General features: G+C 40.8%; 23 non-coding genes across 23 annotated transcripts; all 23 read right to left on the bottom strand.

Moving 5' to 3' along the window:
• Nucleotides 1-1,095: 1,095 nt before the first annotated feature.
• Nucleotides 1,096-1,167, bottom strand: trnaq-uug (transfer RNA glutamine (anticodon UUG)). The gene has a single exon. It is a non-coding gene; the product is annotated as a tRNA-Gln (tRNA).
• A 219-nt stretch (nt 1,168-1,386) lies between these two features.
• Nucleotides 1,387-1,459, bottom strand: trnak-uuu (transfer RNA lysine (anticodon UUU)). The gene has a single exon. It is a non-coding gene; the product is annotated as a tRNA-Lys (tRNA).
• Nucleotides 1,460-3,260: 1,801 nt separating this feature from the next.
• trnak-uuu (transfer RNA lysine (anticodon UUU)) lies at nt 3,261-3,333 on the bottom strand. Its single transcript has one exon. It is a non-coding gene; the product is annotated as a tRNA-Lys (tRNA).
• A 1,502-nt stretch (nt 3,334-4,835) lies between these two features.
• On the bottom strand, nt 4,836-4,907 carry trnaq-uug (transfer RNA glutamine (anticodon UUG)). The gene has a single exon. It is a non-coding gene; the product is annotated as a tRNA-Gln (tRNA).
• Nucleotides 4,908-5,126: 219 nt separating this feature from the next.
• trnak-uuu (transfer RNA lysine (anticodon UUU)) lies at nt 5,127-5,199 on the bottom strand. The gene has a single exon. It is a non-coding gene; the product is annotated as a tRNA-Lys (tRNA).
• Nucleotides 5,200-6,999: 1,800 nt separating this feature from the next.
• trnak-uuu (transfer RNA lysine (anticodon UUU)) lies at nt 7,000-7,072 on the bottom strand. Its single transcript has one exon. It is a non-coding gene; the product is annotated as a tRNA-Lys (tRNA).
• A 1,502-nt stretch (nt 7,073-8,574) lies between these two features.
• trnaq-uug (transfer RNA glutamine (anticodon UUG)) lies at nt 8,575-8,646 on the bottom strand. The gene has a single exon. It is a non-coding gene; the product is annotated as a tRNA-Gln (tRNA).
• Nucleotides 8,647-8,865: 219 nt separating this feature from the next.
• trnak-uuu (transfer RNA lysine (anticodon UUU)) lies at nt 8,866-8,938 on the bottom strand. The gene has a single exon. It is a non-coding gene; the product is annotated as a tRNA-Lys (tRNA).
• A 1,503-nt stretch (nt 8,939-10,441) lies between these two features.
• trnaq-uug (transfer RNA glutamine (anticodon UUG)) lies at nt 10,442-10,513 on the bottom strand. Its single transcript has one exon. It is a non-coding gene; the product is annotated as a tRNA-Gln (tRNA).
• Nucleotides 10,514-10,732: 219 nt separating this feature from the next.
• On the bottom strand, nt 10,733-10,805 carry trnak-uuu (transfer RNA lysine (anticodon UUU)). Its single transcript has one exon. It is a non-coding gene; the product is annotated as a tRNA-Lys (tRNA).
• Nucleotides 10,806-12,308: 1,503 nt separating this feature from the next.
• On the bottom strand, nt 12,309-12,380 carry trnaq-uug (transfer RNA glutamine (anticodon UUG)). Its single transcript has one exon. It is a non-coding gene; the product is annotated as a tRNA-Gln (tRNA).
• A 219-nt stretch (nt 12,381-12,599) lies between these two features.
• On the bottom strand, nt 12,600-12,672 carry trnak-uuu (transfer RNA lysine (anticodon UUU)). The gene has a single exon. It is a non-coding gene; the product is annotated as a tRNA-Lys (tRNA).
• Nucleotides 12,673-14,175: 1,503 nt separating this feature from the next.
• On the bottom strand, nt 14,176-14,247 carry trnaq-uug (transfer RNA glutamine (anticodon UUG)). The gene has a single exon. It is a non-coding gene; the product is annotated as a tRNA-Gln (tRNA).
• A 219-nt stretch (nt 14,248-14,466) lies between these two features.
• On the bottom strand, nt 14,467-14,539 carry trnak-uuu (transfer RNA lysine (anticodon UUU)). Its single transcript has one exon. It is a non-coding gene; the product is annotated as a tRNA-Lys (tRNA).
• A 1,503-nt stretch (nt 14,540-16,042) lies between these two features.
• trnaq-uug (transfer RNA glutamine (anticodon UUG)) lies at nt 16,043-16,114 on the bottom strand. The gene has a single exon. It is a non-coding gene; the product is annotated as a tRNA-Gln (tRNA).
• Nucleotides 16,115-16,333: 219 nt separating this feature from the next.
• trnak-uuu (transfer RNA lysine (anticodon UUU)) lies at nt 16,334-16,406 on the bottom strand. Its single transcript has one exon. It is a non-coding gene; the product is annotated as a tRNA-Lys (tRNA).
• Nucleotides 16,407-19,783: 3,377 nt separating this feature from the next.
• trnaq-uug (transfer RNA glutamine (anticodon UUG)) lies at nt 19,784-19,855 on the bottom strand. The gene has a single exon. It is a non-coding gene; the product is annotated as a tRNA-Gln (tRNA).
• A 219-nt stretch (nt 19,856-20,074) lies between these two features.
• Nucleotides 20,075-20,147, bottom strand: trnak-uuu (transfer RNA lysine (anticodon UUU)). Its single transcript has one exon. It is a non-coding gene; the product is annotated as a tRNA-Lys (tRNA).
• A 1,801-nt stretch (nt 20,148-21,948) lies between these two features.
• Nucleotides 21,949-22,021, bottom strand: trnak-uuu (transfer RNA lysine (anticodon UUU)). The gene has a single exon. It is a non-coding gene; the product is annotated as a tRNA-Lys (tRNA).
• Nucleotides 22,022-23,530: 1,509 nt separating this feature from the next.
• trnaq-uug (transfer RNA glutamine (anticodon UUG)) lies at nt 23,531-23,602 on the bottom strand. Its single transcript has one exon. It is a non-coding gene; the product is annotated as a tRNA-Gln (tRNA).
• Nucleotides 23,603-23,821: 219 nt separating this feature from the next.
• trnak-uuu (transfer RNA lysine (anticodon UUU)) lies at nt 23,822-23,894 on the bottom strand. The gene has a single exon. It is a non-coding gene; the product is annotated as a tRNA-Lys (tRNA).
• A 1,502-nt stretch (nt 23,895-25,396) lies between these two features.
• Nucleotides 25,397-25,468, bottom strand: trnaq-uug (transfer RNA glutamine (anticodon UUG)). Its single transcript has one exon. It is a non-coding gene; the product is annotated as a tRNA-Gln (tRNA).
• A 219-nt stretch (nt 25,469-25,687) lies between these two features.
• trnak-uuu (transfer RNA lysine (anticodon UUU)) lies at nt 25,688-25,760 on the bottom strand. Its single transcript has one exon. It is a non-coding gene; the product is annotated as a tRNA-Lys (tRNA).
• Nucleotides 25,761-26,710: the final 950 nt, after the last annotated feature.

Genomic DNA, 26,710 nt, shown 5'->3' with positions numbered 1-26,710 from the left:
AGCACAACTCACCAGAGACGGCCAAGAAGACATCGGAAGAAGATCTGGAGTACAGCAGCCACTTTGATAGGAATATCTGGATTCAGTGGAGTTCAACAGGAGCATTGACTTGTTTTTTTTCAGTAAGTTCTACTTGTTGTGACCACCATTTAAGACATTGTGAAGCAAACACATTAAGACGACCTCAACTTGAGCCACTGTTGGCTTCTGCAATCATAAGTGCTTCTCTTTGGGGTTGTCTTGGTTGTGACTTTGGCCTCAATAACTGCAAGTATCTCAAGTTTTGAAAAATACCATGAAGTTTTCACTCTACCTGGTCATTCACATTACCCTGGCACAAGCACTGACTTGACTTTTGAATGCAGTAAGTGCTACTTGTTGGGGTAGTGTTGATGTCTTTGTCTGCATGCACTTTGAAATTACGTTCTGGAAAAGTTTGTTTAAACACCAGTTTCAGAGAGTCATTCTTATTTCCCTAACATGAGCATTGACTTGTCAATGAAATTCAGTAAGTGCTTTTTGTTGGGGGGCAGTTCCATATGACAAAAGCCTCCATTGGTAATGCAAAAGAAAAAGTCCTTGCTCCAAGATTACTTCAAATGGAACCACTTGTGCTTCTTCATGCTCATAAGTGCTCCTCTTTGGGGTTTTCTTGTCAGCAACTTGTTCACGAATAGGAACTGTACGGCCAATATCAGGACTCCTGTGCCAAATGTAAGTCAAAAGTAGAGCTCAACCACAGCCATGATCTGTCTGCATTTTATAGAAAGTGCTTCATAGTTGGGGTGTTGTTCTGGCTTCACTATTTAGCATTGCACAATAGAATATATCAGCTTGTTTTCTCAGTAATATCACTCTGTCTCTAGACACTGACTCTTGGGCAGTGATGCTGGCTTTAAAATCGAAATACAAGAATTGTTTCTTTTTCAGTAATAAACTAAACTGAACTTTTACTTTGATCAATGTCCATGATATTGTATGGCTCTTGGCTCCATAAACACTGTTGTTGATGGCTTGCATGTAAATTGACACTCGTTGAAAAAAGAGGGTGGGACCATGGCACACATTGGTTTGCAGTCAACTCAAGACAGTTCTAGGTTCCACCGAAATTTGAACTCGGATCACTGGATTCAAAGCCCAGAGTGCTAACCATTACACCATGGAACCATACAATGCAATACCGCCATGTAGGATTGAATTTGATGAGGGTTGGTGATCAATCTGATATGATATATCACATGCAGTGTTTTTGATGTAGGGGAACCACGGGAAGTTCTTTTCGCATTAGGCAAGTCCAAATTCTGTCTACATGCCGGCATGAGTCATTAAAATTGTATGGTATTGTATTGTGTTTAATATCTTACAATAATTACATAGTAATACAACCGCCTGAACAGGGACTTGAACCCTGGACCCTCAGATTAAAAGTCTGATGCTCTACCGACTGAGCTATCCAGGCTCTGAGTGAGACAGAGCCAAATGGAGCCTGGATCATTTCATAGCTGTGCATAACCTTTTTTGGGAACAGTGTTCTTTTAGCAGCAAATAAACTGGATCCAGAGTCTGACTCCCATGAGGCCTTGCATCTTTACAATGTCAATGACAATGTAATCCTTCAATGGGTACCAAAGACAGTTGCAAAAATGATTTTGAAGTTTCACAATGATTCAACTTGTTTGGCTGATCACTGGCTATGTATTTGATGTCTCTTGTTGGTCTGCATCGATAACTTTGTTGACGGCTTGTATGTAAATTGACTACACATTGAAGGCCCATTTGCAGAATGGCCATTACCACAGTCGTTGAAACCCTGAAAAGAAGGTGGGGCTATGGCATACGGTACTTATACTGGTCACATACCTTAGCCAGCACAACTCACCAGAGACGGCCAAGAAGACATCGGAAGAAGATCTGGAGTACAGCAGCCACTTTGATAGGAATATCTGGATTCAGTGGAGTTCAACAGGAGCATTGACTTGTTTTTTTTCAGTAAGTTCTACTTGTTGTGACCACCATTTAAGACATTGTGAAGCAAACACATTAAGACGACCTCAACTTGAGCCACTGTTGGCTTCTGCAATCATAAGTGCTTCTCTTTGGGGTTGTCTTGGTTGTGACTTTGGCCTCAATAACTGCAAGTATCTCAAGTTTTGAAAAATACCATGAAGTTTTCACTCTACCTGGTCATTCACATTACCCTGGCACAAGCACTGACTTGACTTTTGAATGCAGTAAGTGCTACTTGTTGGGGTAGTGTTGATGTCTTTGTCTGCATGCACTTTGAAATTACGTTCTGGAAAAGTTTGTTTAAACACCAGTTTCAGAGAGTCATTCTTATTTCCCTAACATGAGCATTGACTTGTCAATGAAATTCAGTAAGTGCTTTTTGTTGGGGGGCAGTTCCATATGACAAAAGCCTCCATTGGTAATGCAAAAGAAAAAGTCCTTGCTCCAAGATTACTTCAAATGGAACCACTTGTGCTTCTTCATGCTCATAAGTGCTCCTCTTTGGGGTTTTCTTGTCAGCAACTTGTTCACGAATAGGAACTGTACGGCCAATATCAGGACTCCTGTGCCAAATGTAAGTCAAAAGTAGAGCTCAACCACAGCCATGATCTGTCTGCATTTTATAGAAAGTGCTTCATAGTTGGGGTGTTGTTCTGGCTTCACTATTTAGCATTGCACAATAGAATATATCAGCTTGTTTTCTCAGTAATATCACTCTGTCTCTAGACACTGACTCTTGGGCAGTGATGCTGGCTTTAAAATCGAAATACAAGAATTGTTTCTTTTTCAGTAATAAACTAAACTGAACTTTTACTTTGATCAATGTCCATGATATTGTATGGCTCTTGGCTCCATAAACACTGTTGTTGATGGCTTGCATGTAAATTGACACTCGTTGAAAAAAGAGGGTGGGACCATGGCACACATTGGTTTGCAGTTTACAGTCAACTCAAGAAAGTTCTAGGTTCCACCGAGATTTGAACTCGGATCACTGCATTCAAAGCCCAGAGTGCTAACCATTACACCATGGAACCATACAATGCAATACCGCCATGTAGGGTTGAATTTGATGAGGGTTGGTGATCAATCTGATATGATATATCACATGCAGTGTTTTTGATGTAGGGGAACCACGGGAAGTTCTTTTCGCATTAGGCAAGTCCAAATTCTGTCTACATGCCGGCATGAGTCATTAAAATTGTATGGTCTAGTATTGTGTTTAATATCTTACAATAATTACATAGTAATACAACCGCCTGAACAGGGACTTGAACCCTGGACCCTCAGATTAAAAGTCTGATGCTCTACCGACTGAGCTATCCAGGCTCTGAGTGAGACAGAGCCAAATGGAGCCTGGATCATTTCATAGCTGTGCATAACCTTTTTTGGGAACAGTGTTCTTTTAGCAGCAAATAAACTGGATCCAGAGTCTGACTCCCATGAGGCCTTGCATCTTTACAATGTCAATGACAATGTAATCCTTCAATGGGTACCAAAGACAGTTGCAAAAATGATTTTGAAGTTTCACAATGATTCAACTTGTTTGGCTGATCACTGGCTATGTATTTGATGTCTCTTGTTGGTCTGCATCGATAACTTTGTTGACGGCTTGTATGTAAATTGACTACACATTGAAGGCCCATTTGCAGAATGGCCATTACCACAGTCGTTGAAACCCTGAAAAGAAGGTGGGGCTATGGCATACGGTACTTATACTGGTCACATACCTTAGCCAGCACAACTCACCAGAGACGGCCAAGAAGACATCGGAAGAAGATCTGGAGTACAGCAGCCACTTTGATAGGAATATCTGGATTCAGTGGAGTTCAACAGGAGCATTGACTTGTTTTTTTCAGTAAGTTCTACTTGTTGTGACCACCATTTAAGACATTGTGAAGCAAACACATTAAGACGACCTCAACTTGAGCCACTGTTGGCTTCTGCAATCATAAGTGCTTCTCTTTGGGGTTGTCTTGGTTGTGACTTTGGCCTCAATAACTGCAAGTATCTCAAGTTTTGAAAAATACCATGAAGTTTTCACTCTACCTGGTCATTCACATTACCCTGGCACAAGCACTGACTTGACTTTTGAATGCAGTAAGTGCTACTTGTTGGGGTAGTGTTGATGTCTTTGTCTGCATGCACTTTGAAATTACGTTCTGGAAAAGTTTGTTTAAACACCAGTTTCAGAGAGTCATTCTTATTTCCCTAACATGAGCATTGACTTGTCAATGAAATTCAGTAAGTGCTTTTTGTTGGGGGGCAGTTCCATATGACAAAAGCCTCCATTGGTAATGCAAAAGAAAAAGTCCTTGCTCCAAGATTACTTCAAATGGAACCACTTGTGCTTCTTCATGCTCATAAGTGCTCCTCTTTGGGGTTTTCTTGTCAGCAACTTGTTCACGAATAGGAACTGTACGGCCAATATCAGGACTCCTGTGCCAAATGTAAGTCAAAAGTAGAGCTCAACCACAGCCATGATCTGTCTGCATTTTATAGAAAGTGCTTCATAGTTGGGGTGTTGTTCTGGCTTCACTATTTAGCATTGCACAATAGAATATATCAGCTTGTTTTCTCAGTAATATCACTCTGTCTCTAGACACTGACTCTTGGGCAGTGATGCTGGCTTTAAAATCGAAATACAAGAATTGTTTCTTTTTCAGTAATAAACTAAACTGAACTTTTACTTTGATCAATGTCCATGATATTGTATGGCTCTTGGCTCCATAAACACTGTTGTTGATGGCTTGCATGTAAATTGACACTCGTTGAAAAAAGAGGGTGGGACCATGGCACACATTGGTTTGCAGTCAACTCAAGACAGTTCTAGGTTCCACCGAAATTTGAACTCGGATCACTGGATTCAAAGCCCAGAGTGCTAACCATTACACCATGGAACCATACAATGCAATACCGCCATGTAGGATTGAATTTGATGAGGGTTGGTGATCAATCTGATATGATATATCACATGCAGTGTTTTTGATGTAGGGGAACCACGGGAAGTTCTTTTCGCATTAGGCAAGTCCAAATTCTGTCTACATGCCGGCATGAGTCATTAAAATTGTATGGTATAGTATTGTGTTTAATATCTTACAATAATTACATAGTAATACAACCGCCTGAACAGGGACTTGAACCCTGGACCCTCAGATTAAAAGTCTGATGCTCTACCGACTGAGCTATCCAGGCTCTGAGTGAGACAGAGCCAAATGGAGCCTGGATCATTTCATAGCTGTGCATAACCTTTTTTGGGAACAGTGTTCTTTTAGCAGCAAATAAACTGGATCCAGAGTCTGACTCCCATGAGGCCTTGCATCTTTACAATGTCAATGACAATGTAATCCTTCAATGGGTACCAAAGACAGTTGCAAAAATGATTTTGAAGTTTCACAATGATTCAACTTGTTTGGCTGATCACTGGCTATGTATTTATGTCTCTTGTTGGTCTGCATCGATAACTTTGTTGACGGCTTGTATGTAAATTGACTACACATTGAAGGCCCATTTGCAGAATGGCCATTACCACAGTCGTTGAAACCCTGAAAAGAAGGTGGGGCTATGGCATACGGTACTTATACTGGTCACATACCTTAGCCAGCACAACTCACCAGAGACGGCCAAGAAGACATCGGAAGAAGATCTGGAGTACAGCAGCCACTTTGATAGGAATATCTGGATTCAGTGGAGTTCAACAGGAGCATTGACTTGTTTTTTTTCAGTAAGTTCTACTTGTTGTGACCACCATTTAAGACATTGTGAAGCAAACACATTAAGACGACCTCAACTTGAGCCACTGTTGGCTTCTGCAATCATAAGTGCTTCTCTTTGGGGTTGTCTTGGTTGTGACTTTGGCCTCAATAACTGCAAGTATCTCAAGTTTTGAAAAATACCATGAAGTTTTCACTCTACCTGGTCATTCACATTACCCTGGCACAAGCACTGACTTGACTTTTGAATGCAGTAAGTGCTACTTGTTGGGGTAGTGTTGATGTCTTTGTCTGCATGCACTTTGAAATTACGTTCTGGAAAAGTTTGTTTAAACACCAGTTTCAGAGAGTCATTCTTATTTCCCTAACATGAGCATTGACTTGTCAATGAAATTCAGTAAGTGCTTTTTGTTGGGGGGCAGTTCCATATGACAAAAGCCTCCATTGGTAATGCAAAAGAAAAAGTCCTTGCTCCAAGATTACTTCAAATGGAACCACTTGTGCTTCTTCATGCTCATAAGTGCTCCTCTTTGGGGTTTTCTTGTCAGCAACTTGTTCACGAATAGGAACTGTACGGCCAATATCAGGACTCCTGTGCCAAATGTAAGTCAAAAGTAGAGCTCAACCACAGCCATGATCTGTCTGCATTTTATAGAAAGTGCTTCATAGTTGGGGTGTTGTTCTGGCTTCACTATTTAGCATTGCACAATAGAATATATCAGCTTGTTTTCTCAGTAATATCACTCTGTCTCTAGACACTGACTCTTGGGCAGTGATGCTGGCTTTAAAATCGAAATACAAGAATTGTTTCTTTTTCAGTAATAAACTAAACTGAACTTTTACTTTGATCAATGTCCATGATATTGTATGGCTCTTGGCTCCATAAACACTGTTGTTGATGGCTTGCATGTAAATTGACACTCGTTGAAAAAAGAGGGTGGGACCATGGCACACATTGGTTTGCAGTTTACAGTCAACTCAAGACAGTTCTAGGTTCCACCGAGATTTGAACTCGAATCACTGGATTCAAAGCCCGGAGTGCTAACCATTACACCATGGAACCATACAATGCAATACCGCCATGTAGGGTTGAATTTGATGAGGGTTGGTGATCAATCTGATATGATATATCACATGCAGTGTTTTTGATGTAGGGGAACCACAGGAAGTTCTTTTCGCATTAGGCAAGTCCAAATTCTGTCTACATGCCGGCATGAGTCATTAAAATTGTATGGTCTAGTATTGTGTTTAATGTCTTACAATAATTACATAGTAATACAACCACCTGAACAGGGACTTGAACCCTGGACCCTCAGATTAAAAGTCTGATGCTCTACCGACTGAGCTATCCAGGCTCTGAGTGAGACAGAGCCAAATGGAGCCTGGATCATTTCATAGCTGTGCATAACCTTTTTTGGGAACAGTGTTCTTTTAGCAGCAAATAAACTGGATCCAGAGTCTGACTCCCATGAGGCCTTGCATCTTTACAATGTCAATGACAATGTAATCCTTCAATGGGTACCAAAGACAGTTGCAAAAATGATTTTGAAGTTTCACAATGATTCAACTTGTTTGGCTGATCACTGGCTATGTATTTTATGTCTCTTGTTGGTCTGCATCGATAACTTTGTTGACGGCTTGTATGTAAATTGACTACACATTGAAGGCCCATTTGCAGAATGGCCATTACCACAGTCGTTGAAACCCTGAAAAGAAGGTGGGGCTATGGCATACGGTACTTATACTGGTCACATACCTTAGCCAGCACAACTCACCAGAGACGGCCAAGAAGACATCGGAAGAAGATCTGGAGTACAGCAGCCACTTTGATAGGAATATCTGGATTCAGTGGAGTTCAACAGGAGCATTGACTTGTTTTTTTCAGTAAGTTCTACTTGTTGTGACCACCATTTAAGACATTGTGAAGCAAACACATTAAGACGACCTCAACTTGAGCCACTGTTGGCTTCTGCAATCATAAGTGCTTCTCTTTGGGGTTGTCTTGGTTGTGACTTTGGCCTCAATAACTGCAAGTATCTCAAGTTTTGAAAAATACCATGAAGTTTTCACTCTACCTGGTCATTCACATTACCCTGGCACAAGCACTGACTTGACTTTTGAATGCAGTAAGTGCTACTTGTTGGGGTAGTGTTGATGTCTTTGTCTGCATGCACTTTGAAATTACGTTCTGGAAAAGTTTGTTTAAACACCAGTTTCAGAGAGTCATTCTTATTTCCCTAACATGAGCATTGACTTGTCAATGAAATTCAGTAAGTGCTTTTTGTTGGGGGGCAGTTCCATATGACAAAAGCCTCCATTGGTAATGCAAAAGAAAAAGTCCTTGCTCCAAGATTACTTCAAATGGAACCACTTGTGCTTCTTCATGCTCATAAGTGCTCCTCTTTGGGGTTTTCTTGTCAGCAACTTGTTCACGAATAGGAACTGTACGGCCAATATCAGGACTCCTGTGCCAAATGTAAGTCAAAAGTAGAGCTCAACCACAGCCATGATCTGTCTGCATTTTATAGAAAGTGCTTCATAGTTGGGGTGTTGTTCTGGCTTCACTATTTAGCATTGCACAATAGAATATATCAGCTTGTTTTCTCAGTAATATCACTCTGTCTCTAGACACTGACTCTTGGGCAGTGATGCTGGCTTTAAAATCGAAATACAAGAATTGTTTCTTTTTCAGTAATAAACTAAACTGAACTTTTACTTTGATCAATGTCCATGATATTGTATGGCTCTTGGCTCCATAAACACTGTTGTTGATGGCTTGCATGTAAATTGACACTCGTTGAAAAAAGAGGGTGGGACCATGGCACACATTGGTTTGCAGTCAACTCAAGACAGTTCTAGGTTCCACCGAAATTTGAACTCGGATCACTGGATTCAAAGCCCAGAGTGCTAACCATTACACCATGGAACCATACAATGCAATACCGCCATGTAGGATTGAATTTGATGAGGGTTGGTGATCAATCTGATATGATATATCACATGCAGTGTTTTTGATGTAGGGGAACCACGGGAAGTTCTTTTCGCATTAGGCAAGTCCAAATTCTGTCTACATGCCGGCATGAGTCATTAAAATTGTATGGTATTGTATTGTGTTTAATATCTTACAATAATTACATAGTAATACAACCGCCTGAACAGGGACTTGAACCCTGGACCCTCAGATTAAAAGTCTGATGCTCTACCGACTGAGCTATCCAGGCTCTGAGTGAGACAGAGCCAAATGGAGCCTGGATCATTTCATAGCTGTGCATAACCTTTTTTGGGAACAGTGTTCTTTTAGCAGCAAATAAACTGGATCCAGAGTCTGACTCCCATGAGGCCTTGCATCTTTACAATGTCAATGACAATGTAATCCTTCAATGGGTACCAAAGACAGTTGCAAAAATGATTTTGAAGTTTCACAATGATTCAACTTGTTTGGCTGATCACTGGCTATGTATTTGATGTCTCTTGTTGGTCTGCATCGATAACTTTGTTGACGGCTTGTATGTAAATTGACTACACATTGAAGGCCCATTTGCAGAATGGCCATTACCACAGTCGTTGAAACCCTGAAAAGAAGGTGGGGCTATGGCATACGGTACTTATACTGGTCACATACCTTAGCCAGCACAACTCACCAGAGACGGCCAAGAAGACATCGGAAGAAGATCTGGAGTACAGCAGCCACTTTGATAGGAATATCTGGATTCAGTGGAGTTCAACAGGAGCATTGACTTGTTTTTTTTCAGTAAGTTCTACTTGTTGTGACCACCATTTAAGACATTGTGAAGCAAACACATTAAGACGACCTCAACTTGAGCCACTGTTGGCTTCTGCAATCATAAGTGCTTCTCTTTGGGGTTGTCTTGGTTGTGACTTTGGCCTCAATAACTGCAAGTATCTCAAGTTTTGAAAAATACCATGAAGTTTTCACTCTACCTGGTCATTCACATTACCCTGGCACAAGCACTGACTTGACTTTTGAATGCAGTAAGTGCTACTTGTTGGGGTAGTGTTGATGTCTTTGTCTGCATGCACTTTGAAATTACGTTCTGGAAAAGTTTGTTTAAACACCAGTTTCAGAGAGTCATTCTTATTTCCCTAACATGAGCATTGACTTGTCAATGAAATTCAGTAAGTGCTTTTTGTTGGGGGGCAGTTCCATATGACAAAAGCCTCCATTGGTAATGCAAAAGAAAAAGTCCTTGCTCCAAGATTACTTCAAATGGAACCACTTGTGCTTCTTCATGCTCATAAGTGCTCCTCTTTGGGGTTTTCTTGTCAGCAACTTGTTCACGAATAGGAACTGTACGGCCAATATCAGGACTCCTGTGCCAAATGTAAGTCAAAAGTAGAGCTCAACCACAGCCATGATCTGTCTGCATTTTATAGAAAGTGCTTCATAGTTGGGGTGTTGTTCTGGCTTCACTATTTAGCATTGCACAATAGAATATATCAGCTTGTTTTCTCAGTAATATCACTCTGTCTCTAGACACTGACTCTTGGGCAGTGATGCTGGCTTTAAAATCGAAATACAAGAATTGTTTCTTTTTCAGTAATAAACTAAACTGAACTTTTACTTTGATCAATGTCCATGATATTGTATGGCTCTTGGCTCCATAAACACTGTTGTTGATGGCTTGCATGTAAATTGACACTCGTTGAAAAAAGAGGGTGGGACCATGGCACACATTGGTTTGCAGTCAACTCAAGACAGTTCTAGGTTCCACCGAAATTTGAACTCGGATCACTGGATTCAAAGCCCAGAGTGCTAACCATTACACCATGGAACCATACAATGCAATACCGCCATGTAGGATTGAATTTGATGAGGGTTGGTGATCAATCTGATATGATATATCACATGCAGTGTTTTTGATGTAGGGGAACCACGGGAAGTTCTTTTCGCATTAGGCAAGTCCAAATTCTGTCTACATGCCGGCATGAGTCATTAAAATTGTATGGTATTGTATTGTGTTTAATATCTTACAATAATTACATAGTAATACAACCGCCTGAACAGGGACTTGAACCCTGGACCCTCAGATTAAAAGTCTGATGCTCTACCGACTGAGCTATCCAGGCTCTGAGTGAGACAGAGCCAAATGGAGCCTGGATCATTTCATAGCTGTGCATAACCTTTTTTGGGAACAGTGTTCTTTTAGCAGCAAATAAACTGGATCCAGAGTCTGACTCCCATGAGGCCTTGCATCTTTACAATGTCAATGACAATGTAATCCTTCAATGGGTACCAAAGACAGTTGCAAAAATGATTTTGAAGTTTCACAATGATTCAACTTGTTTGGCTGATCACTGGCTATGTATTTGATGTCTCTTGTTGGTCTGCATCGATAACTTTGTTGACGGCTTGTATGTAAATTGACTACACATTGAAGGCCCATTTGCAGAATGGCCATTACCACAGTCGTTGAAACCCTGAAAAGAAGGTGGGGCTATGGCATACGGTACTTATACTGGTCACATACCTTAGCCAGCACAACTCACCAGAGACGGCCAAGAAGACATCGGAAGAAGATCTGGAGTACAGCAGCCACTTTGATAGGAATATCTGGATTCAGTGGAGTTCAACAGGAGCATTGACTTGTTTTTTTTCAGTAAGTTCTACTTGTTGTGACCACCATTTAAGACATTGTGAAGCAAACACATTAAGACGACCTCAACTTGAGCCACTGTTGGCTTCTGCAATCATAAGTGCTTCTCTTTGGGGTTGTCTTGGTTGTGACTTTGGCCTCAATAACTGCAAGTATCTCAAGTTTTGAAAAATACCATGAAGTTTTCACTCTACCTGGTCATTCACATTACCCTGGCACAAGCACTGACTTGACTTTTGAATGCAGTAAGTGCTACTTGTTGGGGTAGTGTTGATGTCTTTGTCTGCATGCACTTTGAAATTACGTTCTGGAAAAGTTTGTTTAAACACCAGTTTCAGAGAGTCATTCTTATTTCCCTAACATGAGCATTGACTTGTCAATGAAATTCAGTAAGTGCTTTTTGTTGGGGGGCAGTTCCATATGACAAAAGCCTCCATTGGTAATGCAAAAGAAAAAGTCCTTGCTCCAAGATTACTTCAAATGGAACCACTTGTGCTTCTTCATGCTCATAAGTGCTCCTCTTTGGGGTTTTCTTGTCAGCAACTTGTTCACGAATAGGAACTGTACGGCCAATATCAGGACTCCTGTGCCAAATGTAAGTCAAAAGTAGAGCTCAACCACAGCCATGATCTGTCTGCATTTTATAGAAAGTGCTTCATAGTTGGGGTGTTGTTCTGGCTTCACTATTTAGCATTGCACAATAGAATATATCAGCTTGTTTTCTCAGTAATATCACTCTGTCTCTAGACACTGACTCTTGGGCAGTGATGCTGGCTTTAAAATCGAAATACAAGAATTGTTTCTTTTTCAGTAATAAACTAAACTGAACTTTTACTTTGATCAATGTCCATGATATTGTATGGCTCTTGGCTCCATAAACACTGTTGTTGATGGCTTGCATGTAAATTGACACTCGTTGAAAAAAGAGGGTGGGACCATGGCACACATTGGTTTGCAGTCAACTCAAGACAGTTCTAGGTTCCACCGAAATTTGAACTCGGATCACTGGATTCAAAGCCCAGAGTGCTAACCATTACACCATGGAACCATACAATGCAATACCGCCATGTAGGATTGAATTTGATGAGGGTTGGTGATCAATCTGATATGATATATCACATGCAGTGTTTTTGATGTAGGGGAACCACGGGAAGTTCTTTTCGCATTAGGCAAGTCCAAATTCTGTCTACATGCCGGCATGAGTCATTAAAATTGTATGGTATTGTATTGTGTTTAATATCTTACAATAATTACATAGTAATACAACCGCCTGAACAGGGACTTGAACCCTGGACCCTCAGATTAAAAGTCTGATGCTCTACCGACTGAGCTATCCAGGCTCTGAGTGAGACAGAGCCAAATGGAGCCTGGATCATTTCATAGCTGTGCATAACCTTTTTTGGGAACAGTGTTCTTTTAGCAGCAAATAAACTGGATCCAGAGTCTGACTCCCATGAGGCCTTGCATCTTTACAATGTCAATGACAATGTAATCCTTCAATGGGTACCAAAGACAGTTGCAAAAATGATTTTGAAGTTTCACAATGATTCAACTTGTTTGGCTGATCACTGGCTATGTATTTGATGTCTCTTGTTGGTCTGCATCGATAACTTTGTTGACGGCTTGTATGTAAATTGACTACACATTGAAGGCCCATTTGCAGAATGGCCATTACCACAGTCGTTGAAACCCTGAAAAGAAGGTGGGGCTATGGCATACGGTACTTATACTGGTCACATACCTTAGCCAGCACAACTCACCAGAGACGGCCAAGAAGACATCGGAAGAAGATCTGGAGTACAGCAGCCACTTTGATAGGAATATCTGGATTCAGTGGAGTTCAACAGGAGCATTGACTTGTTTTTTTTCAGTAAGTTCTACTTGTTGTGACCACCATTTAAGACATTGTGAAGCAAACACATTAAGACGACCTCAACTTGAGCCACTGTTGGCTTCTGCAATCATAAGTGCTTCTCTTTGGGGTTGTCTTGGTTGTGACTTTGGCCTCAATAACTGCAAGTATCTCAAGTTTTGAAAAATACCATGAAGTTTTCACTCTACCTGGTCATTCACATTACCCTGGCACAAGCACTGACTTGACTTTTGAATGCAGTAAGTGCTACTTGTTGGGGTAGTGTTGATGTCTTTGTCTGCATGCACTTTGAAATTACGTTCTGGAAAAGTTTGTTTAAACACCAGTTTCAGAGAGTCATTCTTATTTCCCTAACATGAGCATTGACTTGTCAATGAAATTCAGTAAGTGCTTTTTGTTGGGGGGCAGTTCCATATGACAAAAGCCTCCATTGGTAATGCAAAAGAAAAAGTCCTTGCTCCAAGATTACTTCAAATGGAACCACTTGTGCTTCTTCATGCTCATAAGTGCTCCTCTTTGGGGTTTTCTTGTCAGCAACTTGTTCACGAATAGGAACTGTACGGCCAATATCAGGACTCCTGTGCCAAATGTAAGTCAAAAGTAGAGCTCAACCACAGCCATGATCTGTCTGCATTTTATAGAAAGTGCTTCATAGTTGGGGTGTTGTTCTGGCTTCACTATTTAGCATTGCACAATAGAATATATCAGCTTGTTTTCTCAGTAATATCACTCTGTCTCTAGACACTGACTCTTGGGCAGTGATGCTGGCTTTAAAATCGAAATACAAGAATTGTTTCTTTTTCAGTAATAAACTAAACTGAACTTTTACTTTGATCAATGTCCATGATATTGTATGGCTCTTGGCTCCATAAACACTGTTGTTGATGGCTTGCATGTAAATTGACACTCGTTGAAAAAAGAGGGTGGGACCATGGCACACATTGGTTTGCAGTCAACTCAAGACAGTTCTAGGTTCCACCGAAATTTGAACTCGGATCACTGGATTCAAAGCCCAGAGTGCTAACCATTACACCATGGAACCATACAATGCAATACCGCCATGTAGGATTGAATTTGATGAGGGTTGGTGATCAATCTGATATGATATATCACATGCAGTGTTTTTGATGTAGGGGAACCACGGGAAGTTCTTTTCGCATTAGGCAAGTCCAAATTCTGTCTACATGCCGGCATGAGTCATTAAAATTGTATGGTATTGTATTGTGTTTAATATCTTACAATAATTACATAGTAATACAACCGCCTGAACAGGGACTTGAACCCTGGACCCTCAGATTAAAAGTCTGATGCTCTACCGACTGAGCTATCCAGGCTCTGAGTGAGACAGAGCCAAATGGAGCCTGGATCATTTCATAGCTGTGCATAACCTTTTTTGGGAACAGTGTTCTTTTAGCAGCAAATAAACTGGATCCAGAGTCTGACTCCCATGAGGCCTTGCATCTTTACAATGTCAATGACAATGTAATCCTTCAATGGGTACCAAAGACAGTTGCAAAAATGATTTTGAAGTTTCACAATGATTCAACTTGTTTGGCTGATCACTGGCTATGTATTTGATGTCTCTTGTTGGTCTGCATCGATAACTTTGTTGACGGCTTGTATGTAAATTGACTACACATTGAAGGCCCATTTGCAGAATGGCCATTACCACAGTCGTTGAAACCCTGAAAAGAAGGTGGGGCTATGGCATACGGTACTTATACTGGTCACATACCTTAGCCAGCACAACTCACCAGAGACGGCCAAGAAGACATCGGAAGAAGATCTGGAGTACAGCAGCCACTTTGATAGGAATATCTGGATTCAGTGGAGTTCAACAGGAGCATTGACTTGTTTTTTTTCAGTAAGTTCTACTTGTTGTGACCACCATTTAAGACATTGTGAAGCAAACACATTAAGACGACCTCAACTTGAGCCACTGTTGGCTTCTGCAATCATAAGTGCTTCTCTTTGGGGTTGTCTTGGTTGTGACTTTGGCCTCAATAACTGCAAGTATCTCAAGTTTTGAAAAATACCATGAAGTTTTCACTCTACCTGGTCATTCACATTACCCTGGCACAAGCACTGACTTGACTTTTGAATGCAGTAAGTGCTACTTGTTGGGGTAGTGTTGATGTCTTTGTCTGCATGCACTTTGAAATTACGTTCTGGAAAAGTTTGTTTAAACACCAGTTTCAGAGAGTCATTCTTATTTCCCTAACATGAGCATTGACTTGTCAATGAAATTCAGTAAGTGCTTTTTGTTGGGGGGCAGTTCCATATGACAAAAGCCTCCATTGGTAATGCAAAAGAAAAAGTCCTTGCTCCAAGATTACTTCAAATGGAACCACTTGTGCTTCTTCATGCTCATAAGTGCTCCTCTTTGGGGTTTTCTTGTCAGCAACTTGTTCACGAATAGGAACTGTACGGCCAATATCAGGACTCCTGTGCCAAATGTAAGTCAAAAGTAGAGCTCAACCACAGCCATGATCTGTCTGCATTTTATAGAAAGTGCTTCATAGTTGGGGTGTTGTTCTGGCTTCACTATTTAGCATTGCACAATAGAATATATCAGCTTGTTTTCTCAGTAATATCACTCTGTCTCTAGACACTGACTCTTGGGCAGTGATGCTGGCTTTAAAATCGAAATACAAGAATTGTTTCTTTTTCAGTAATAAACTAAACTGAACTTTTACTTTGATCAATGTCCATGATATTGTATGGCTCTTGGCTCCATAAACACTGTTGTTGATGGCTTGCATGTAAATTGACACTCGTTGAAAAAAGAGGGTGGGACCATGGCACACATTGGTTTGCAGTCAACTCAAGACAGTTCTAGGTTCCACCGAAATTTGAACTCGGATCACTGGATTCAAAGCCCAGAGTGCTAACCATTACACCATGGAACCATACAATGCAATACCGCCATGTAGGATTGAATTTGATGAGGGTTGGTGATCAATCTGATATGATATATCACATGCAGTGTTTTTGATGTAGGGGAACCACGGGAAGTTCTTTTCGCATTAGGCAAGTCCAAATTCTGTCTACATGCCGGCATGAGTCATTAAAATTGTATGGTATTGTATTGTGTTTAATATCTTACAATAATTACATAGTAATACAACCGCCTGAACAGGGACTTGAACCCTGGACCCTCAGATTAAAAGTCTGATGCTCTACCGACTGAGCTATCCAGGCTCTGAGTGAGACAGAGCCAAATGGAGCCTGGATCATTTCATAGCTGTGCATAACCTTTTTTGGGAACAGTGTTCTTTTAGCAGCAAATAAACTGGATCCAGAGTCTGACTCCCATGAGGCCTTGCATCTTTACAATGTCAATGACAATGTAATCCTTCAATGGGTACCAAAGACAGTTGCAAAAATGATTTTGAAGTTTCACAATGATTCAACTTGTTTGGCTGATCACTGGCTATGTATTTGATGTCTCTTGTTGGTCTGCATCGATAACTTTGTTGACGGCTTGTATGTAAATTGACTACACATTGAAGGCCCATTTGCAGAATGGCCATTACCACAGTCGTTGAAACCCTGAAAAGAAGGTGGGGCTATGGCATACGGTACTTATACTGGTCACATACCTTAGCCAGCACAACTCACCAGAGACGGCCAAGAAGACATCGGAAGAAGATCTGGAGTACAGCAGCCACTTTGATAGGAATATCTGGATTCAGTGGAGTTCAACAGGAGCATTGACTTGTTTTTTTTCAGTAAGTTCTACTTGTTGTGACCACCATTTAAGACATTGTGAAGCAAACACATTAAGACGACCTCAACTTGAGCCACTGTTGGCTTCTGCAATCATAAGTGCTTCTCTTTGGGGTTGTCTTGGTTGTGACTTTGGCCTCAATAACTGCAAGTATCTCAAGTTTTGAAAAATACCATGAAGTTTTCACTCTACCTGGTCATTCACATTACCCTGGCACAAGCACTGACTTGACTTTTGAATGCAGTAAGTGCTACTTGTTGGGGTAGTGTTGATGTCTTTGTCTGCATGCACTTTGAAATTACGTTCTGGAAAAGTTTGTTTAAACACCAGTTTCAGAGAGTCATTCTTATTTCCCTAACATGAGCATTGACTTGTCAATGAGATTCAGTAAGTGCTTTTTGTTGGGGGGCAGTTCCATATGACAAAAGCCTCCATTGGTAATGCAAAAGAAAAAGTCCTTGCTCCAAGATTACTTCAAATGGAACCACTTGTGCTTCTTCATGCTCATAAGTGCTCCTCTTTGGGGTTTTCTTGTCAGCAACTTGTTCACGAATAGGAACTGTACGGCCAATATCAGGACTCCTGTGCCAAATGTAAGTCAAAAGTAGAGCTCAACCACAGCCATGATCTGTCTGCATTTTATAGAAAGTGCTTCATAGTTGGGGTGTTGTTCTGGCTTCACTATTTAGCATTGCACAATAGAATATATCAGCTTGTTTTCTCAGTAATATCACTCTGTCTCTAGACACTGACTCTTGGGCAGTGATGCTGGCTTTAAAATCGAAATACAAGAATTGTTTCTTTTTCAGTAATAAACTAAACTGAACTTTTACTTTGATCAATGTCCATGATATTGTATGGCTCTTGGCTCCATAAACACTGTTGTTGATGGCTTGCATGTAAATTGACACTCGTTGAAAAAAGAGGGTGGGACCATGGGACACATTGGTTTGCAGTTTACAGTCAACTCAAGACAGTTCTAGGTTCCGCCGAGATTTGAACTCAAATCACTGGATTCAAAGCCCAGAGTGCTAACTATTACACCATGGAACCATACAATGCAATACCGCCATGTAGGGTTGAATTTGATGAGGGTTGGTGATCAATCTGATATGATATATCACATGCAGTGTTTTTGATGTAGGGGAACCACAGGAAGTTCTTTTCGCATTAGGCAAGTCCAAATTCTGTCTACATGCCGGCATGAGTCATTAAAATTGTATGGTCTAGTATCGTGTTTAATATCTTACAATAATTACATAGTAATACAACCGCCTGAACAGGCACTTGAACCCTGGACCCTCAGATTAAAAGTCTGATGCTCTACCGACTGAGCTATCCAGGCTCTGAGTCAGACAGAGCCAAATGGAGCCTGGATCATTTCATAGCTGTGCATAACCTTTTTTGGGAACAGTGTTCTTTTAGCAGCAAATAAACTGGATCCAGAGTCTGACTCCCATGAGGCCTTGCATCTTTACAATGTCAATGACAATGTAATCCTTCAATGGGTACCAAAGACAGTTGCAAACATGATTTTGAAGTTTCACAATGATTCAACTTGTTTGGCTGATCACTGGCTATGTATTTGATGTCTCTTGTTGGTCTGCATCGATAACTTTGTTGACGGCTTGTATGTAAATTGACTACACATTGAAGGCCCATTTGCAGAATGGCCATTACCACAGTCGTTGAAACCCTGAAAAGAAGGTGGGGCTATGGCATACGGTACTTATACTGGTCACATACCTTAGCCAGCACAACTCACCAGAGACGGCCAAGAAGACATCGGAAGAAGATCTGGAGTACAGCAGCCACTTTGATAGGAATATCTGGATTCAGTGGAGTTCAACAGGAGCATTGACTTGTTTTTTTTCAGTAAGTTCTACTTGTTGTGACCACCATTTAAGACATTGTGAAGCAAACACATTAAGACGACCTCAACTTGAGCCACTGTTGGCTTCTGCAATCATAAGTGCTTCTCTTTGGGGTTGTCTTGGTTGTGACTTTGGCCTCAATAACTGCAAGTATCTCAAGTTTTGAAAAATACCATGAAGTTTTCACTCTACCTGGTCATTCACATTACCCTGGCACAAGCACTGACTTGACTTTTGAATGCAGTAAGTGCTACTTGTTGGGGTAGTGTTGATGTCTTTGTCTGCATGCACTTTGAAATTACGTTCTGGAAAAGTTTGTTTAAACACCAGTTTCAGAGAGTCATTCTTATTTCCCTAACATGAGCATTGACTTGTCAATGAAATTCAGTAAGTGCTTTTTGTTGGGGGGCAGTTCCATATGACAAAAGCCTCCATTGGTAATGCAAAAGAAAAAGTCCTTGCTCCAAGATTACTTCAAATGGAACCACTTGTGCTTCTTCATGCTCATAAGTGCTCCTCTTTGGGGTTTTCTTGTCAGCAACTTGTTCACGAATAGGAACTGTACGGCCAATATCAGGACTCCTGTGCCAAATGTAAGTCAAAAGTAGAGCTCAACCACAGCCATGATCTGTCTGCATTTTATAGAAAGTGCTTCATAGTTGGGGTGTTGTTCTGGCTTCACTATTTAGCATTGCACAATAGAATATATCAGCTTGTTTTCTCAGTAATATCACTCTGTCTCTAGACACTGACTCTTGGGCAGTGATGCTGGCTTTAAAATCGAAATACAAGAATTGTTTCTTTTTCAGTAATAAACTAAACTGAACTTTTACTTTGATCAATGTCCATGATATTGTATGGCTCTTGGCTCCATAAACACTGTTGTTGATGGCTTGCATGTAAATTGACACTCGTTGAAAAAAGAGGGTGGGACCATGGCACACATTGGTTTGCAGTCAACTCAAGACAGTTCTAGGTTCCACCGAAATTTGAACTCGGATCACTGGATTCAAAGCCCAGAGTGCTAACCATTACACCATGGAACCATACAATGCAATACCGCCATGTAGGATTGAATTTGATGAGGGTTGGTGATCAATCTGATATGATATATCACATGCAGTGTTTTTGATGTAGGGGAACCACGGGAAGTTCTTTTCGCATTAGGCAAGTCCAAATTCTGTCTACATGCCGGCATGAGTCATTAAAATTGTATGGTATTGTATTGTGTTTAATATCTTACAATAATTACATAGTAATACAACCGCCTGAACAGGGACTTGAACCCTGGACCCTCAGATTAAAAGTCTGATGCTCTACCGACTGAGCTATCCAGGCTCTGAGTGAGACAGAGCCAAATGGAGCCTGGATCATTTCATAGCTGTGCATAACCTTTTTTGGGAACAGTGTTCTTTTAGCAGCAAATAAACTGGATCCAGAGTCTGACTCCCATGAGGCCTTGCATCTTTACAATGTCAATGACAATGTAATCCTTCAATGGGTACCAAAGACAGTTGCAAAAATGATTTTGAAGTTTCACAATGATTCAACTTGTTTGGCTGATCACTGGCTATGTATTTTATGTCTCTTGTTGGTCTGCATCGATAACTTTGTTGACGGCTTGTATGTAAATTGACTACACATTGAAGGCCCATTTGCAGAATGGCCATTACCACAGTCGTTGAAACCCTGAAAAGAAGGTGGGGCTATGGCATACGGTACTTATACTGGTCACATACCTTAGCCAGCACAACTCACCAGAGACGGCCAAGAAGACATCGGAAGAAGATCTGGAGTACAGCAGCCACTTTGATAGGAATATCTGGATTCAGTGGAGTTCAACAGGAGCATTGACTTGTTTTTTTTCAGTAAGTTCTACTTGTTGTGACCACCATTTAAGACATTGTGAAGCAAACACATTAAGACGACCTCAACTTGAGCCACTGTTGGCTTCTGCAATCATAAGTGCTTCTCTTTGGGGTTGTCTTGGTTGTGACTTTGGCCTCAATAACTGCAAGTATCTCAAGTTTTGAAAAATACCATGAAGTTTTCACTCTACCTGGTCATTCACATTACCCTGGCACAAGCACTGACTTGACTTTTGAATGCAGTAAGTGCTACTTGTTGGGGTAGTGTTGATGTCTTTGTCTGCATGCACTTTGAAATTACGTTCTGGAAAAGTTTGTTTAAACACCAGTTTCAGAGAGTCATTCTTATTTCCCTAACATGAGCATTGACTTGTCAATGAGATTCAGTAAGTGCTTTTTGTTGGGGGGCAGTTCCATATGACAAAAGCCTCCATTGGTAATGCAAAAGAAAAAGTCCTTGCTCCAAGATTACTTCAAATGGAACCACTTGTGCTTCTTCATGCTCATAAGTGCTCCTCTTTGGGGTTTTCTTGTCAGCAACTTGTTCACGAATAGGAACTGTACGGCCAATATCAGGACTCCTGTGCCAAATGTAAGTCAAAAGTAGAGCTCAACCACAGCCATGATCTGTCTGCATTTTATAGAAAGTGCTTCATAGTTGGGGTGTTGTTCTGGCTTCACTATTTAGCATTGCACAATAGAATATATCAGCTTGTTTTCTCAGTAATATCACTCTGTCTCTAGACACTGACTCTTGGGCAGTGATGCTGGCTTTAAAATCGAAATACAAGAATTGTTTCTTTTTCAGTAATAAACTAAACTGAACTTTTACTTTGATCAATGTCCATGATATTGTATGGCTCTTGGCTCCATAAACACTGTTGTTGATGGCTTGCATGTAAATTGACACTCGTTGAAAAAAGAGGGTGGGACCATGGCACACATTGGTTTGCAGTTTACAGTCAACTCAAGACAGTTCTAGGTTCCGCCGAGATTTGAACTCGAATCACTGGATTCAAAGCCCGGAGTGCTAACTATTACACCATGGAACCATACAATGCAATACCGCCATGTAGGGTTGAATTTGATGAGGGTTGGTGATCAATCTGATATGATATATCACATGCAGTGTTTTTGATGTAGGGGAACCACAGGAAGTTCTTTTCGCATTAGGCAAGTCCAAATTCTGTCTACATGCCGGCATGAGTCATTAAAATTGTATGGTCTAGTATTGTGTTTAATGTCTTACAATAATTACACAGTAATACAACCGCCTGAACAGGGACTTGAACCCTGGACCCTCAGATTAAAAGTCTGATGCTCTACCGACTGAGCTATCCAGGCTCTGAGTGAGACAGAGCCAAATGGAGCCTGGATCATTTCATAGCTGTGCATAACCTTTTTTGGGAACAGTGTTCTTTTAGCAGCAAATAAACTGGATCCAGAGTCTGACTCCCATGAGGCCTTGCATCTTTACAATGTCAATGACAATGTAATCCTTCAATGGGTACCAAAGACAGTTGCAAAAATGATTTTGAAGTTTCACAATGATTCAACTTGTTTGGCTGATCACTGGCTATGTATTTTATGTCTCTTGTTGGTCTGCATCGATAACTTTGTTGACGGCTTGTATGTAAATTGACTACACATTGAAGGCCCATTTGCAGAATGGCCATTACCACAGTCGTTGAAACCCTGAAAAGAAGGTGGGGCTATGGCATACGGTACTTATACTGGTCACATACCTTAGCCAGCACAACTCACCAGAGACGGCCAAGAAGACATCGGAAGAAGATCTGGAGTACAGCAGCCACTTTGATAGGAATATCTGGATTCAGTGGAGTTCAACAGGAGCATTGACTTGTTTTTTTCAGTAAGTTCTACTTGTTGTGACCACCATTTAAGACATTGTGAAGCAAACACATTAAGACGACCTCAACTTGAGCCACTGTTGGCTTCTGCAATCATAAGTGCTTCTCTTTGGGGTTGTCTTGGTTGTGACTTTGGCCTCAATAACTGCAAGTATCTCAAGTTTTGAAAAATACCATGAAGTTTTCACTCTACCTGGTCATTCACATTACCCTGGCACAAGCACTGACTTGACTTTTGAATGCAGTAAGTGCTACTTGTTGGGGTAGTGTTGATGTCTTTGTCTGCATGCACTTTGAAATTACGTTCTGGAAAAGTTTGTTTAAACACCAGTTTCAGAGAGTCATTCTTATTTCCCTAACATGAGCATTGACTTGTCAATGAAATTCAGTAAGTGCTTTTTGTTGGGGGGCAGTTCCATATGACAAAAGCCTCCATTGGTAATGCAAAAGAAAAAGTCCTTGCTCCAAGATTACTTCAAATGGAACCACTTGTGCTTCTTCATGCTCATAAGTGCTCCTCTTTGGGGTTTTCTTGTCAGCAACTTGTTCACGAATAGGAACTGTACGGCCAATATCAGGACTCCTGTGCCAAATGTAAGTCAAAAGTAGAGCTCAACCACAGCCATGATCTGTCTGCATTTTATAGAAAGTGCTTCATAGTTGGGGTGTTGTTCTGGCTTCACTATTTAGCATTGCACAATAGAATATATCAGCTTGTTTTCTCAGTAATATCACTCTGTCTCTAGACACTGACTCTTGGGCAGTGATGCTGGCTTTAAAATCGAAATACAAGAATTGTTTCTTTTTCAGTAATAAACTAAACTGAACTTTTACTTTGATCAATGTCCATGATATTGTATGGCTCTTGGCTCCATAAACACTGTTGTTGATGGCTTGCATGTAAATTGACACTCGTTGAAAAAAGAGGGTGGGACCATGGCACACATTGGTTTGCAGTTTACAGTCAACTCAAGACAGTTCTAGGTTCCACCGAGATTTGAACTCGAATCACTGGATTCAAAGCCCAGAGTGCTAACCATTACACCATGGAACCATACAATGCAATACCGCCATGTAGGGTTGAATTTGATGAGGGTTGGTGATCAATCTGATATGATATATCACATGCAGTGTTTTTGATGTAGGGGAACCACAGGAAGTTCTTTTCGCATTAGGCAAGTCCAAATTCTGTCTACATGCCGGCATGAGTCATTAAAATTGTATGGTCTAGTATTGTGTTTAATGTCTTACAATAATTACATAGTAATACAACCACCTGAACAGGGACTTGAACCCTGGACCCTCAGATTAAAAGTCTGATGCTCTACCGACTGAGCTATCCAGGCTCTGAGTGAGACAGAGCCAAATGGAGCCTGGATCATTTCATAGCTGTGCATAACCTTTTTTGGGAACAGTGTTCTTTTAGCAGCAAATAAACTGGATCCAGAGTCTGACTCCCATGAGGCCTTGCATCTTTACAATGTCAATGACAATGTAATCCTTCAATGGGTACCAAAGACAGTTGCAAAAATGATTTTGAAGTTTCACAATGATTCAACTTGTTTGGCTGATCACTGGCTATGTATTTTATGTCTCTTGTTGGTCTGCATCGATAACTTTGTTGACGGCTTGTATGTAAATTGACTACACATTGAAGGCCCATTTGCAGAATGGCCATTACCACAGTCGTTGAAACCCTGAAAAGAAGGTGGGGCTATGGCATACGGTACTTATACTGGTCACATACCTTAGCCAGCACAACTCACCAGAGACGGCCAAGAAGACATCGGAAGAAGATCTGGAGTACAGCAGCCACTTTGATAGGAATATCTGGATTCAGTGGAGTTCAACAGGAGCATTGACTTGTTTTTTTCAGTAAGTTCTACTTGTTGTGACCACCATTTAAGACATTGTGAAGCAAACACATTAAGACGACCTCAACTTGAGCCACTGTTGGCTTCTGCAATCATAAGTGCTTCTCTTTGGGGTTGTCTTGGTTGTGACTTTGGCCTCAATAACTGCAAGTATCTCAAGTTTTGAAAAATACCATGAAGTTTTCACTCTACCTGGTCATTCACATTACCCTGGCACAAGCACTGACTTGACTTTTGAATGCAGTAAGTGCTACTTGTTGGGGTAGTGTTGATGTCTTTGTCTGCATGCACTTTGAAATTACGTTCTGGAAAAGTTTGTTTAAACACCAGTTTCAGAGAGTCATTCTTATTTCCCTAACATGAGCATTGACTTGTCAATGAAATTCAGTAAGTGCTTTTTGTTGGGGGGCAGTTCCATATGACAAAAGCCTCCATTGGTAATGCAAAAGAAAAAGTCCTTGCTCCAAGATTACTTCAAATGGAACCACTTGTGCTTCTTCATGCTCATAAGTGCTCCTCTTTGGGGTTTTCTTGTCAGCAACTTGTTCACGAATAGGAACTGTACGGCCAATATCAGGACTCCTGTGCCAAATGTAAGTCAAAAGTAGAGCTCAACCACAGCCATGATCTGTCTGCATTTTATAGAAAGTGCTTCATAGTTGGGGTGTTGTTCTGGCTTCACTATTTAGCATTGCACAATAGAATATATCAGCTTGTTTTCTCAGTAATATCACTCTGTCTCTAGACACTGACTCTTGGGCAGTGATGCTGGCTTTAAAATCGAAATACAAGAATTGTTTCTTTTTCAGTAATAAACTAAACTGAACTTTTACTTTGATCAATGTCCATGATATTGTATGGCTCTTGGCTCCATAAACACTGTTGTTGATGGCTTGCATGTAAATTGACACTCGTTGAAAAAAGAGGGTGGGACCATGGCACACATTGGTTTGCAGTCAACTCAAGACAGTTCTAGGTTCCACCGAAATTTGAACTCGGATCACTGGATTCAAAGCCCAGAGTGCTAACCATTACACCATGGAACCATACAATGCAATACCGCCATGTAGGATTGAATTTGATGAGGGTTGGTGATCAATCTGATATGATATATCACATGCAGTGTTTTTGATGTAGGGGAACCACGGGAAGTTCTTTTCGCATTAGGCAAGTCCAAATTCTGTCTACATGCCGGCATGAGTCATTAAAATTGTATGGTATTGTATTGTGTTTAATATCTTACAATAATTACATAGTAATACAACCGCCTGAACAGGGACTTGAACCCTGGACCCTCAGATTAAAAGTCTGATGCTCTACCGACTGAGCTATCCAGGCTCTGAGTGAGACAGAGCCAAATGGAGCCTGGATCATTTCATAGCTGTGCATAACCTTTTTTGGGAACAGTGTTCTTTTAGCAGCAAATAAACTGGATCCAGAGTCTGACTCCCATGAGGCCTTGCATCTTTACAATGTCAATGACAATGTAATCCTTCAATGGGTACCAAAGACAGTTGCAAAAATGATTTTGAAGTTTCACAATGATTCAACTTGTTTGGCTGATCACTGGCTATGTATTTTATGTCTCTTGTTGGTCTGCATCGATAACTTTGTTGACGGCTTGTATGTAAATTGACTACACATTGAAGGCCCATTTGCAGAATGGCCATTACCACAGTCGTTGAAACCCTGAAAAGAAGGTGGGGCTATGGCATACGGTACTTATACTGGTCACATACCTTAGCCAGCACAACTCACCAGAGACGGCCAAGAAGACATCGGAAGAAGATCTGGAGTACAGCAGCCACTTTGATAGGAATATCTGGATTCAGTGGAGTTCAACAGGAGCATTGACTTGTTTTTTTTCAGTAAGTTCTACTTGTTGTGACCACCATTTAAGACATTGTGAAGCAAACACATTAAGACGACCTCAACTTGAGCCACTGTTGGCTTCTGCAATCATAAGTGCTTCTCTTTGGGGTTGTCTTGGTTGTGACTTTGGCCTCAATAACTGCAAGTATCTCAAGTTTTGAAAAATACCATGAAGTTTTCACTCTACCTGGTCATTCACATTACCCTGGCACAAGCACTGACTTGACTTTTGAATGCAGTAAGTGCTACTTGTTGGGGTAGTGTTGATGTCTTTGTCTGCATGCACTTTGAAATTACGTTCTGGAAAAGTTTGTTTAAACACCAGTTTCAGAGAGTCATTCTTATTTCCCTAACATGAGCATTGACTTGTCAATGAGATTCAGTAAGTGCTTTTTGTTGGGGGGCAGTTCCATATG

This window comes from Eucyclogobius newberryi, unplaced genomic scaffold, assembly GCF_026437365.1.
Source record: "Eucyclogobius newberryi isolate DKJ021-1_F unplaced genomic scaffold, fEucNew1.0.hap1 SCAF_87, whole genome shotgun sequence".
In the NCBI taxonomy this organism is placed as follows: domain Eukaryota; kingdom Metazoa; phylum Chordata; class Actinopteri; order Gobiiformes; family Gobiidae; genus Eucyclogobius; species Eucyclogobius newberryi.
The sequence above is the reverse complement of the archived record's forward strand: the minus strand, read 5'-3'. Positions and strand labels throughout refer to the sequence as shown.